The 15,270-nt window shown below is 40.9% G+C and overlaps 1 pseudogene; it reads right to left on the bottom strand.

Moving 5' to 3' along the window:
* Positions 1-2,077: 2,077 nt before the first annotated feature.
* On the bottom strand, positions 2,078-14,791 carry LOC109174476 (annotated as a pseudogene).
* Between the last annotated feature and the right edge of the window lie 479 nt (positions 14,792-15,270).

The following is a 15,270-nucleotide window of genomic DNA, read 5'->3' as shown; positions in this document are numbered from 1 at the left end:
CAGCATAATTAATTCCGGGGCTTCAATTCACTAAACCAAGCTAAAGAAATTAGCCACGAATGAACATTGATAACATCTTTACAGAATAATCGAGAGGGGAAGAATGAACGTTTTAGAATAGAAATCTTCCACTATTTATACACTTTCCAAAATAAACCTAAACTATTTCCTACCACTCAATTTCCTACTTTCACGCATTTGAAGATGTCTACAGCCACACGCCATTTCCTCTTGTTGCGCATTTGAAGATGTCTACAGCCACACGCCTGTACAAAAGAAAAACAAGGAATGAGTCACTCTTGAGGTTTAATTCTTTGCATGCATGCTAGGAAAATTAGATTAAATTTACTTAATTTATTAAATTTATAATGCATATACATATTCACTAGTACGTACGTAATATATATGTATATTAGAATGTATATTAATATGTATTCTATATATTATATATTATATATTATATATTATTATATATAAAAAGAACTAATTATTAGATAATATTAAATAACTAATGCAAAAATATTATAAAAATGTACCTAAAATATGAGTGTAAAATATGCCCATCAAATTCCCCCACACTAAAACATTTGCTTGTCCCCAAGCAAAAATATTATTTGCGAAGTAAATGGAAATGAAATTCCTAAAACTCATAATATATCATGAACAATAATCTGAAGTAACCTGCAATTAATAAGTTAGCACCCTTGTCTGAAAATTGATAGAGCTAAATAAGTAAGCCCTCACAGGAATATCACTCACCACTCAAGTGTTTGATGGGTATAAATTTCACTCAAGTTCATTCCTATAAAATTGTTCTACCATAGGCTTGCATATCTTCTCAATTACCACTACAAGAGTCATGCATGACACAAATCATAATGACTTTTCACAGGTTGTAATGGGGCTAGGGTTAAGGTAGGGAACATTTTTGGAAAGTAGCTTAAGTAAAAGCTTTCAAACTAGAGGAGCAAAATAAATACAATTAATCCAACACCCTCAATTTTTCATTCAAAGCATTTCCCATTGACACTTCAACTATCATTCCAGAAAATAAAGACTTCCTCAATATTCCCTTGCATAATTTATTTGGACATAACTTCAACTCAAAATTGCTGATTGTTTCTCATTTTTTCCATAAATTTTCAACAACATTTTTTTTTCGAACATATATTCTCCATTTTTTTCATTTCATTCTTTCAAATTTCCATACTTTTTTTTTGAATCATGAACTGTCTTTGTTTTCTTTTTCATAGAAGACCAACGAAAAATTGGCAATGAAGATACAACCCGCCTCACTCTCAATCATATTAACAAAAGTAAGTGATCTCCCCCACACTTATTCTTCACAAACTCATGTAGATTTCAAGCATAATCCAAAATTTGCTCCACTAGTTATTCAGCTGGGTGAAGGTATTATTTTTAGATATAAAAGGCTTCTAATGTGGTTCAAAATAAAGAAAAGAATGGCCATAAAGCTCAAAGTGGTTAACAAGGGGAAATAAATCACAGGACAAACCGGTTATTTGGCTAGTGAGGCTCAAGATCAAATAATGGCCTTAATCACACTTGAATCATGCATGGTCTAATTAGCTTTAAAAGAGAATCAAGGCAAGTTCTAGAGAAACAAAATTATGGAAGAAATCGCACAATAGAAAGAAAATAAGACCGAAGTGTCAGTCAATGGCTCAAAACACTCATAGGTTTATTGCTTACTTAATATAGTCATTACATATCAAACGGGAAATGCTAACAAACTAATCACAATTTTCCAAATTATTTATTCAATCATGTTATGAATTCCAAGAAAGGAAAAATAAAATAATTTTTGGAAAAAAAAAGAATAATTTTTGAAAATAATACTTATTTTGCATAAAATACTAGTAAAATATTTGTGAAAATTTGACATAAGCAAACAAATAATAATAAATCTAAATCCCCTCCGCCACACTTATTATCAACATTGTCCCCAATGTTGAATAAAAAAGCACAGAAAAAGGATATTAAATGTAACAAAAAGAAAAGAAAATAATAATAATAATAATAATAATAAAACAAACTCCCCTTCTAGTTGTTCATATTATTCAAAATAGCTGGGATCTTCAAGAAGTATGTCGGTAATATATTCAACTTGAGCCCCTTCATGGTAAGGTTTAAGCCGATGGCCATTAACCTTGAATATCTTTGAAGTCTGTAAACTTTGAATCTCTATCGCCCCATGAGGAAAAATATTAGTGATAATAAATGGACCAACCCAACGAGAACATAACTTACCTGGGAATAGCCGAAGACGTGACTGGAAGAGGAGGACTTTTTGTCCAATTGAAAATTCCTTTCTCAAAAGCATCTTGTCATGGAATGCTTTTGTCTTTTCTTTGTAGATTCTTGAATTCTCGTAGGCCTCATTGCGAATCTCCTCCAACTCAGAAAGTTGCAACTTCCGGTGTAGGCCACTTTCATCAATGTTCATATTAAAGCTCTTGACAGCCCAATAGGCTCTGTGCTCCAACTCAACGGGAAGGTGACAAGCTTTCCCAAACACAATGCGATAAGGGGACATACCAATAGGTGTTTTGTATGCGGTTCTATACGCCCACAATGCATCATCTAATCGCAAACTCCAATCCTTTCTGTTTGGGTTGACTGTTTTCTCAAGGATTGACTTCACCTCTCGGTTGGACACCTCTGCCTACCCATTTGTCTGTGGGTGGTAGGCAGTTGACACCTTATGGGTGACATGGTACTTCTTAAGCAATGCTTCGATGGTGCGATTACAAAAGTGAGTACCCTGATCACTTATTATAGCTCTTGGAATGCCAAACCTGGAAAAGATGTTAGATTTGATAAAATCTGCAACAGCTTTAGAGTCATCAGTCCTGGTAGCTCTAGCTTCTACCCACTTCGAAACATAATCAACAGCAAGTAAAATATAGACAAAACTAAAAGAGGCAGGAAATGGGCCCATAAAATCAATACCCCAAACATCAAAGACCTCACAAAATAGGATCGGAGTTTGTGGCATTTCATTTCTCCGGGATAAATTACCTGACTTTTGGCAAGCATCACAACACTTGCAAAATGAGTATGAATCTTTAAATAAAGTTGGCCAATAAAACCCAGACTCCAACACTTTCCTTGCTATTCTCTTAGCACCAAAGTGGCCGCCACAAGCATAAGAATGACAAAAGGCAAGGATTGAGGCAATTTCGCTATCAGGTACACACCGCCTTACCACTTGGTCAGCACAATGTTTCCAGAGGTACGGTTCATCCCATACATAGTACTTGGCATTACTCCTGATTTTATCTTTTTGGGCTTTAGACGAATTATGAGGAAACTTGTTCGCAACCAAAAAGTTGACTACGTTAGCATACCAAGGTAAAACCACAGTTGCAGCCAATAGGTGCTCATCAGGGAATGCTTCTTGCAGCGGAGGTTCAGGTTCAATGTGTACCAACCGACTCAAATGATCGGCCACAAGATTCTCTGACCTCTTCTTATCTTTGATCTCCACATCAAACTCACTTAAGAGGAGTATCCATCTTATCAATCTTGGTTTGGCTTCCTGCTTTTTCATCAAGTAGCAAAGAGCTGCATTGTCAGAATAAACGATAACTTTGGTACCCAGCAAATAGGACCTAAATTTTTCTAAAGCAAAAACAATGGCTAGAAGTTCTTTTTCTGTAGTAGAATAGTTTTTCTGAGCATAATTTAAAGTCCTAGAAGCATAATAAATAACATGGGACGAGTTCCCGATCTTTTGGCCCAACACAGCCCCTACTGCGTGATCACTTGCATCACACATAATCTCAAATGGGTAGTTCCAGTTAGGTGGCTGAATGATCGGCGCAGATGTCAACAACTCCTTCAATTCGTCAAATGCTCCCTTACACTCTTTGTCAAACTCAAAGGATGTCTCTTTCTGCAACAATTTGCATAAGGGTAGTGCTATTTTCGAGAAGTCTTTGATAAACCTTTGGTAAAAACCTGCATGTCCAAGAAAAGAGCGGACTTCCCGCACATTAGTAGGATACGGCAGAGACTCTATAATATCAACTTTGGCTTTATCAACCTCAATCCCACTAGATGAAATAACATGCCCCAAAACATTACCTTGATTAACCATAAAATGACATTTTTCAGAATTTAACAAAAGATTACTCTCTATGCATCTTTTCAAAATAAGTGAAAGGTTATGTAAGCAGGAGTCAAAAGAGTCGCCATAAACTGCAAAATCATCCATGAAAACTTCAATCATATGCCCAACATAATCAGAAAATATGCTAACCATACACCTCTGAAAGGTACCCGGGGCATTACAGAGGCCAAACGGCATGCGTCGATATGCAAAAGTGCCGAAGGGACATGTAAAAGTCGTCTTTTCCTGGTCTTCCAGAGCGATTGCAATCTGGAAATAGCCTGAATAACCATCAAGAAAACAAAAATAAGAGCGATCGGCCAACCTTTCTAGCATTTGGTCAATAAACGGTAAAGGGAAGTGATCTTTTCTTGTAACAGCATTCAACTTCCTATAGTCTATACAAACTCGCCACCCATTTTGAATACGAGTGGGGACAAGTTCATTATTTTGATTTCTGACAACTGTAATCCCTGTTTTCTTAGGAACCACTTGAGTTGGGCTAACCCATTTGCTGTCTGAAATAGGATAGATTATCCCAGCTCCAAGGAGTTTGAGGACCTCTTCCTTGACTACTTCCATCATGGGCGGGTTTTGTAACACCCCAGATTTTCGAGATATTTAAAACTTATAAAATAAAGGCGAAATCTCATTAAATCCCAAAACATAATACAAGAGTACGGGGTTCTATGCCACACCTGAGCTAGAGAACTCAGGTGCACAGGCTAACTAACTAATATCCTCAAATGTAAATGCATAAACAAGGCACGCAGGCCGAAAGGGAAACTAACTACTTCTACGCTCCAAGCTCTAGCGCGCTCCAGTGACTTATTCTTCTGTGCCTGAAAGCCAAATATATCTGTTCAGCGAGAGATGCTGGTAACCCACTCCAACGCGTTGAAATACAATACATATATATATATATATATATATATATATATATATATATATATATATATATATATATATACACACACATAGATATACGAAAAGTCATTTCGAAGCATGAAGATATATCCTATGAGACTCTAGCTTTTAAAACCGGGAATGACTCGACAGATAAGGCTAGACACAAGCAACAGTTATAATCAAGCGTATACAATCCACAATAGGCAAGACAGATAAAGCTGATCGCAAATAATAATCATAACCCAACATACACAATCCCCAACATAAATCCCATAGTCACATCCCCCAATATACTCATAAACACAACTCATCCATATCTCATCACATAGCACACTTTGTTGGCGCCACAGGACCAATCGCATGCCCATACATGAGGGTCAGCGCATATAGCTCTGACACGGCCCCGCAGCACCCTGCCCCGTCTCACATTACGGAGGAGTCGATCGCAACCGACTGATGGACCTTTGTCCTACATAATATTTATATACCTGACCGGTCTTTACCAGCCTGGTTAACAGTTGAGATGGTTCTCAGCCCATTCAACTGCCCGTATAGTGGACCTTTGTCCTATATAATATTTATATACCTGACCGGTCTCTACCAGCCTAGTTAACAGCCGGTATGGTTCTCAGCCCATCCGACTGCCCGTATAGTGGAACTTAGTCCTATATAATATTTATATACCTGACCGGTCTCTACCGGCCTGGTTAACAGCCGGTATGGTTCTCAGCCCACCCGACTGCCCGTATAGCCCGATTGATCTTAACCATTTCGGGGTTACAGACACACATAACATTTAGCAAGTACATGCAACCCACATTAACACGTTGGGATGGGGGAGAAAACGTATAACAAAACCTATGCGTGATCCATCATATACTAAGAATAGTCCTAAGGGGTTCATACTTCTTCCACCTAGGTCAACGGGATTCCAATTCAACTAGCATGCAATATAATAGACTCATAAACCTACGAACGGTACCCGAAATATCAAACTAGACATAGGCGCGATAGACGGAGTCCGTTGGGACACCACGGGGGACGGGGGAATATCAAACGGGGAAGCCGGGAACCCAAGATGGGGAAAATTCCAGCGGGTAGCCGGTGGGTGGGGGGCCACCCGCCGGATTCGCTATTCCGGGCAGCGGGTCGTCGGCGGGCAGCTGCCCGCCTGCCGGCTGCCCGCTGCCGGGATCACCATTCCGGCCGTGGGTAGGTGGCGGGTCCCTTACCCCCCACATACCCCCCCACTGACTCTTATCACACAATTTCGCCCCGGGAACCATTGTGGAACCCGAAACCATGCTTAGACACTTTACAACACAATCAACGACAACACGTAGACAATTAACGGATCAAATACGAGAAACGAACGGCACATAACCTATCATGCTTTTCTAAACATAATCAACACCCAAACATGCGATTTCCCCACCTAATAATCCAAGAATAATATCACACGATACAACCTAGGGTTCTAGTCACTTTTATATCAACAAGAATTCGATTCGCCTTCTAATTGCAAGATTCGGTAAGAATAACACATAAGCATCAAGGGCATCAAACAATTATCAAGAACAACACATAATCATCAAGAACTCCATATAATCATTAAGAACATCATAATTATCAAGAATCTCCCAATATCAAGATTATCAAGATCCCCCATGGGATCATCATATCAATCATCAATAATAATCATCACAAGTCATTAATACACAATAATATGGGGAAACCCTAAGGGGGGGGGGGGAATCATAACTATGAAAATAGGTTTTGTTGAGACATGGGTTACCTCTTAGCCTTAATTAATTCCTTGGCTATGAAGGGTCTTTCTTTGAGCTTTCTTGCTTTCTTGATTTCTTCTAAGGGGATTCTTGGAGCTCTTTGGGGTGGTGGGGCGTTTATTGTGGTGGGGGATCTAGGTGCCTTCTATATCCCTATTTATATATTTAAGACTCCTAATTAGGGCCTGAATGGTATGGGTTCACTAATTCTATTCCTTATAGGACTAAGGACTTGTTTTAGGGATAAGGGTCCATGGTCCATAGTGGACCATATTAATTAATTAAAGAGAATCCTAATCATAATCTGAATAGTAAAAGGCCTACTTCCTTTATTCCTAATAGGCCTAAGACTCTCATTTAGGCAAGGGTCCACGGTTCATGGTGGACCTCATTAATTAATTCAAGGGAAACCTAACCGAATTAAATCATATTTAATTATTATTAACGGGATTAATTAAATAATTAATCCGGGATTGAAGGTCGTAACACGGGGTGTTACACTCTTCCCCCCTTATGGGAAGCTTCGTCCCCGAAGCTTAGAAATCATTGCGGGGGTAACGAGTCAAAGGTAGTACGGTGGTCCTATAGAGAAAGTATTCTACGGGGAAACTGTATAATTGTATGTCTATGTGTGCTAGGTTTTTGGGGATGATTAGGTTTACAGGGCTAAGAGAGTGGGTTTCAAACCTAAGGACAAAGTGAATTTTAGGAATTAGGATCAAAGTTTTCAAGGTTGCAACTTAGGGTGTGAGGTTGGCACCTTGTATGGAATCGTTAAAATAGTGAATCAAGAATGTGGTTTGAAGGGTAGAAAGGGTTTTGAAATAAGGAGGGGGCCGATTTCCCGAGGGAGGGAAAGGAATTCGGCTAGGATGGGTTAAGGGTTCTCGATTTTAAGTGACTATTCTGGTTTGATGCTTTGATCCCGACGTATTGACGAACTGATGATCCTTCTTCCTTGGTGTTGGCACTTGCTTGACTTTAAGATCCTTGTTAGACCTTGCTTCCCAGGCTAAAGTTTCATCCTTCTCTCTTATCTTGAGGGAATCTCCAGTGATGATTTAACACTTACTTCGTTAATGCGTCCGAGGTCTTGACCAAGTTTGGTCAACCAAGTCGATCTCTTAGGGCGCACTTCCCAAATTCTTCCCAAAGTCTCTTGGGAGTCGATAAGCTTTGGGTTGACTTTTTCTTATTGAATTTCATCTCTTCTTTAGTGAGTGAAATTCTTAGTAAGACTTCATGTATTCTCCGAGGTTCGGCTTGTTGTGCCCTTTTGTGTTACTTTTAATGATGAAGGTGTCCTTGCATGCTCTTTTTCTTCTTGAAGCGCAGTTGGTTACCTAATCTCGTTGTGGAATGACTCGGTGAGTTTACGAGTCATCTCATTTCCTTGTGGGTCCTTAATGACCCTTGAGATCTTGGCACAAATGTGCTCTTTACTTTTTGCCTAGCACCACGGGCTACGTCGTTCTTGATTCCATACAACTTGTAAGGAGTCCTCTGATTTGCTTGAACGATATCCATGGTTTGGAGGAGTCCCTGATCCATCCTTAGCATTTTGAATTTTAAGGCCTTTGTGAGTCCTTAGCACGAGTTCCCAACTCGTCTCCTTGGTCTGCACAATCCTTTATGCCAATCATCCCTAGTCGGTTGCATCGTAGAATCCAACTTCAACACCACGTGTAGTGCAATTGGTTGTGCTTTTCCGACGGTGTCTTGCGTGTCAAGGTCTTTTACCGATGACACCATGTTTGGGCGACCCATGGTTCCTTACCCAAGACTCGCGTTCATCAATCGAGGCACACAAGTGAATCAATAAAACGAGGGGTTAAGAAATCAGCACATTGTACCAGTGGGCGCGAGGTGGGCGGTCGTCCGCCTGCCAAGCTCCTGTCAGGGACCCGTCAAGGTCCCGCCAAGGTCCCGTCCAGGACCCGTTAGGGTCCCATCAAGGTCCCGTTGGGGACCCGCGGGAAGGTGACTAGGAAGAGTGAATTTCTTCGGGAAAAATCCCAAGAATGCACCGATTCAAGTCCCGACAAGCCCCATGCCCATGTGTACAACAAAAAGGTAATTGAATACATAGGATGACCCATCGTATTGTTTTATTGATCCTTAAGTACGAGTTATAGATGAGTCAAGACTCTCGCATGTTCTTTCCGTTCAGTAGGTCGGGTCCGGTTTCCAATTAGCAACCTCGTCACCTTCACCAGGAAGTTGGTTATAAGCCAACTTTGTCTTCTCCTTGCTTGATTGATGACAAGCCTTCTTGGTTTTTCTTGGAGTTCGGCTTGTCGCTCGTTCTTTGTTCAATCCTTTGGTGACCAAGTGCTTGGTGATGCGTTTCTCTTCCTTGGAATGCATTTGATCGACTGCCCTTTGACGTCGCATGGTGTTTTGGCGATTTTGTGTGTTACATGTACTTCTTACGGTGCCTTAAAACCATCAAGGTCCTTGTTTCCCAGGTAAGGCCCTTATTGCCGGGAGGCTCTAGTTGTATGATACTTTCTAAGCGTCTGTGTAAATCTTGCATTGCACTCCGTATAGGTAATGCCTCCAAATTTTCAGTGCGAATACGATGGCGGCTAGCTCGAGGTCGTGGGTGGGGTATTTTCTTCGTGGCCCTTTTTGCATTAGCACGCACCCCAACCCCTTTTTGGACGCGTTACTGAAGACCTCGAACCCTTCCACCCCAGAGGGGATGGCTAGTACGGGTGTCGTGGTTAACTTATCCTTTAATTCCTGAAAGGCTGCGATGCAGTTGTCGTCCCATCGGAAAGGGGTCTCCTTTTTCATGAGTTTAATGGGAGGTTGGGCTATCTTGTTAAAGTCGGGTACAAACCTCCTGTAGTAGCCAGCCAAGCCCAGGAAGCTTCGGACCTCTGAAAGTGAGTTCGGTGTGGACCATTCCTTTAACGGCCTGGGCTTTGGTGGGGTCCACCATAATTCCTTCTTTGGTTATTACGTGGCCCAGGAAGGTCACGCTGTCTTTCCAGAATTCGCATTTGGAGAACTTAGCGTATAGCTGGTGCTCTCTTAGAGTTTGTAAGGTTATGCGGAGGTGCCTTTCATGTCCTTCCTTGTTTCGGGAGTAGCCTAGGATGTCGTCAATGAATACAATGACGAAGTCATCCAGGTGGGGTCGGAATACTCGGTTCATGAGGTCCATGAGTATGGCGGGTGCGGGGTGGAGTCGTTCTTGTAGCCGTGCCCCTAGGTACTCTTAGTTGAACCCCCGGTTGTTGCCCCTAAGTTCTTTGCGGACCTATCAAAGATCAACCTCGTGTCTTGAAGTAGAACGAGGCTATCTCTACGTGGCGTTCCACTGGGCATTCTCCTAACCCGAGGATTTTGTTGAAGGTTCGGATTCATTCTTCGAGGAGTGTGGGATCCTTGACTGTCTTCTTATTGGCGCCATGCTACTGGTTTTCAGGGTCAATATTTATTGTAATGATGAGTCAGTGTGCTGCACCCTTACCTTGGTGTGGTAAGCGTAGGGGGAGTTCTTTTAGAGAGGGATAAAGTGAGGGGAGGTTATGTGTAGGTTTCACAATCTCATCGCGCGTCCTAAGATTCCTGAATCCTATGTTCCTTAATACCTAGAGTTTAAGCCTAATGTCCTAAAGTCCGGTCTTAAGAGTCTTATCCTAGGGTCAAACTTAGGCTCTGATACCAACTGTAACACGCCAGATTTTCGAGATATTTAAAACTTATAAAATAAAGGTGAAATCTCATTAAATCCCAAAACATAATACAAGAGTACGGGGTTCTATGCCACACCTGAGCTAGAGAACTCAGGTGCACAGGCTAACTAACTAATATCCTCAAATGTAAATGCATAAACAAGGCACGCAGGCCGAAAGGAAAACTAACTACTTCTACGCTCCAAGCTCTAGCGCGCTCCAGTGACTTATTCTTCTGTGCCTGAAAGCCAAATATATCTGTTCAGCGAGAGATGCGGGTAACCCACTCCAACGCGTTGAAATACAATACGAAAAGTCATTTCGAAGCATGAAGATATATCCTACGAGACTCTAGCTTTTAAAACCGGGAATGACTCGACAGATAAGGCTAGACACAAGCAACAGTTATAATCAAGCGTATACAATCCACAATAGGCAAGACAAATAAAGCTGATCGCAAATAATAATCATAACCCAACATACACAATCCCCAGCATAAATCCCATAGTCACATCCCCCAATATACTCATAAACACAACTCATCCATATCTCATCACATAGCACACTTTGTTGGCGCTACAGGACCAATCGCATGCCCATACATGAGGGTCAGCGCATATAGCTCTGACACGGCCCCGCAGCACCCTGCCCCGTCTCACATTACGGAGGAGCCGATCGCAACCGACTGATGGACCTTTGTCCTACATAATATTTATATACCTGACCGGTCTTTACCAGCCTGGTTAACAGTTGAGATGGTTCTCAGCCCATTCAACTACCCGTATAGTGGACCTTTGTCCTATATAATATTTATATACCTGACCGGTCTCTACCAGCCTGGTTAACAGCCGGTATGGTTCTCAGCCCATCCGACTGCCCGTATAGTGGAACTTAGTCCTATATAATATTTATATACCTGACCGGTCTCTACCGGCCTGGTTAACAGCCGGTATGGTTCTCAGCCCACCCGACTGCCCGTATAGCCCGATTGATCTTAACCATTTCGGGGTTACACACACACATAACTTATAGCAAGTACAAGCAACCCACATTAACACGTTGGGAAGGGGGAGAAAACGTATAACAAAACCTATGCGTAATCCATCACATACTAAGAATAGTCCTAAGGGGTTCATACTTCTTCCACCTAGGTCAACGGGATACCAATTCAACTAGCATGCAATATAATAGACTCATAAACCTACGAACGGTACCCGAAATATCAAACTAGACATAGGCGCGATAGACGGAGTCCGTTGGGACACCACGGGGGACGGGGGAACATCAAACGGGGAAGTCGGGAACCCAAGATGGGGAAAATTCCAGCGGGTAGCCGGTGGGTGGGGGGCCACCCGCCGGCTGCCCGCCGAATTCGCTATTCCGGGCAGCGGGTCGCCGGCGGGCAGCTGCCCGCCCGCCGGCTGCCCGCTGCCGGGATCACTATTCCGGCCGTGGGTAGGTGGCGGGTCCCTTACCCCCCACCTTCCCCCCCACTGACTCTTATCACACAATTTCGCCCCGGGAACCATTGTGGAACCCGAAACCATGCTTAGACACTTTACAACGCAATCAACGACAACACGTAGACAATTAACGGATCAAATACGAGAAACGAACGGCACATAACCTATCATGCTTTTCTAAACATAATCAACACCCAAACATGCGATTTCCCCACCTAATAATCCAAGAATAATATCACACGATGCAACCTAGGGTTCTAATCACTTTTATATCAACAAGAATACGATTCGCCTTCTAATTGCAAGATTCGGTAAGAATAACACATAAGCATCAAGGGCATCACACAAATATCAAGAACAACACATAATCATCAAGAACTCCATATAATCATCAAGAACATCATAATTATCAAGAATCTCCCAATATCAAGATTATCAAGATCCCCCATGGGATCATCATATCAATCATCAATAATAATCATCACAAGTCATTAATACACAATAATGTGGGGAAACCCTAAGGGGGGGGGGGGGGATCATAACTATGAAAATAGGTTTTGTTGAGACATGGGTTACCTCTTAGCCTTAATTAATTCTTTGGCTATGAAGGTTCTTTCTTTGAGCTTTCTTGCTTTCTTGATTTCTTCTAAGGGGATTCTTGGAGCTCTTTGGGGTGGTGGGGCGTTTATTGTGGTGGGGGATCTAGGTGCCTTCTATATCCCTATTTATATATTTAAGACTCCTAATTAGGGCCTGAATGGTATGGGTTCACTAATTCTATTCCTTATAGGACTAAGGACTTGTTTTAGGGATAAGGGTCCATGGTCCATAGTGGACCATATTAATTAATTAAAGAGAATCCTAATCATAATCTGAATAGTAAAAGGCCTACTTCCTTTATTCCTAATAGGCCTAAGACTCTCATTTAGGCAAGGGTCCACGGTTCATGGTGGACCTCATTAATTAATTCAAGGGAAACCTAACCGAATTAAATCATATTTAATTATTATTAACGGGATTAATTAAATAATTAATCCGGGATTGAAGGCCGTAACACGGGGTGTTACAGGTTTAGCCTTCTTTGTGGTTGACGAGATGGTTTTGCTCCTTCCTCTAGAAGAATTCGGTGCATGCAAGTGGATGGACTTATCCCTTTGATATCTGCAATTGTCCACCCAATGGCAGTTTTGTGTTCTTTTAGCACTTGGACAAGTTTTTCCTCTTCTATTGCAGAGAGTTTAGTTGAAATTATGACTGGCAATGTTTTATTTTCTCCTAAGAAAGCATATTTAAGATGGTTGGGAAGAGGCTTCAACTCAGGGATAGGTGCCTGCACGACAGATGGTAACAATTTTTTGATAGAGACATGTAAAGCCATATAAGAAACGTTATTTTGTTGGTGCAATTTAGGACAATGATTCAATGATGCAATAACTTCATGTAAATTGGCACTCAGAGAAAACTCATTATTTCCTTTTTCAAGGTGTTCACAAATAACAACTTCTAATTTATCTTCACCATTAAATTCAAAAACTTCTTCAACCAATGAATCAATAATATCAACAGAATAAGCAGAGTTAACACCCCCAGGGTATTTCATAGCATCATAAATATTGAATGTAACAACATTACCATCAAATTCCATAGTAAGTGTACCACTGTGAATATCAATTTTTGTTTTTGCAGTTTTTAAAAATGGTCTTCCTAACAGAATAGGTGCAGAATGATCATTATTTTCCATATCTAGCACATAGAAATCAGTAGGGAAGATTAAATTATTAACTTGCAACAAATCATCTTCAATTACACCCTTGGGGTATGCATTAGACCTATCAGCCAACTGGATAACTACACTAGTTTCATTCAAAGGTCCAAGTTTTAAAGAAGCATACACAGAATATGGCATAACATTAATAGATGCTCCTAAGTCTAGCATGGCTTTCTCAAGTTTAGTATCGCCTATCATACAAGGAATAGTAAACATACCTGGATCCTTGCATTTTTCAGGAAGCTTGCTTTGAATCACAGCAGAAACATTCTTACCCATTAGCACTTTCTCACCTTTTTTTGACTTTTTTGTCCTTTTTGTTGTACACAATTCCTTTAAGAATTTAGCATATCTAGGAACTTGTTTTATTGCATCAAGTAATGGAATATTCACTTCACAATTTTTGAAAGTTTCATATAACTCTTCATCTTTCGTTCCTTTTATAGATTCTGACAAAGCTTGAGGGAATGGGGGAACTGGTTCATAATTCGGAAGATTGGGAGACTTACCTTGAGAATTTTCATTGTTGCTAGTTCCCTCTTTTTCTTGGTTCACTGATGGGGTAGCAATCGCAGGGCCTTCAATTTCCTTACCACTCCTCAATACAATTGCACTTGCATTTTCTCTTGGATTAACCACTGTTAGAGAGGGTAGTTTGCCAGAACTCTGTGCTTCCAACCGACTAACCGTAGTTGCTAGTTGGCCCATTTGTCTTTCCAAGTTTTGAATACTAGCATTTGTTTCTTGAATACTAGCTCTTGTCCCTTGTTGGAATAGTTGTGTTTCTTGTTGAAACTGCAAAGTGTTAGTTGCAAGAGATTTAACAATATCTTCTAGATTCAAACTTGAGCTAGAGCCTTGGGTTGGTCGTTGTCTTGAAGGAAATGGTTGTCTATACTGCTGAAAATTAGAACGATTCTGAACAAACTGGTTCCCTTGTGAGTTCCCATAGCTAAGGTTTGGGTGATCCCTCCATCTAGGATTATATGTATTGGAAAATGGATCATACTTACCATGAGGTTGCCCAGAAAACCTCCAGCCATATTAACTTGTTCAATAGGTTCTTCTTGAAGAGTTGGGCAGGCATCAGTTTGATGCCCAACTACCGAGCAAATTCCACATGCTTTTACAATTTGCATATTGCCTACTGCTAATTGACGGACAAGAGTAGTTAAACCAGAAATTTGTTGTTCAAGAGCAGAAATATTTACCTCATTCACTTGCTTAGACGGTTGGGCTATTCTATTGCCAAACTGTTGAGAATTTGCAGCCATATTCGCAATTAGAGTTCTTGCAGCGTCTGGTGTCTTGTCAACTAAAGCACCACCGCGCGCTTGCGGCATCAATCATACTTCTATCCATTGAAAAAAGTCCTTCATAATAGTATTGAATGAGTAATTGATCACTAATTTGATGGTGTGGGCAGCTTGCACAAAGCTTTTGGAAACGCTCCCAATATTCATATAATAACTCTCCATTGTTTTGCCTTATACCACAGATTTCCTTTCTAATACTGGCCGCC

Source organism: Ipomoea nil, unplaced genomic scaffold, assembly GCF_001879475.1.
Source record: "Ipomoea nil cultivar Tokyo-kokei standard unplaced genomic scaffold, Asagao_1.1 scaffold0642, whole genome shotgun sequence".
NCBI classification, from domain to species: domain Eukaryota; kingdom Viridiplantae; phylum Streptophyta; class Magnoliopsida; order Solanales; family Convolvulaceae; genus Ipomoea; species Ipomoea nil.
This window is presented reverse-complemented; position numbering and strand designations above follow the sequence as displayed.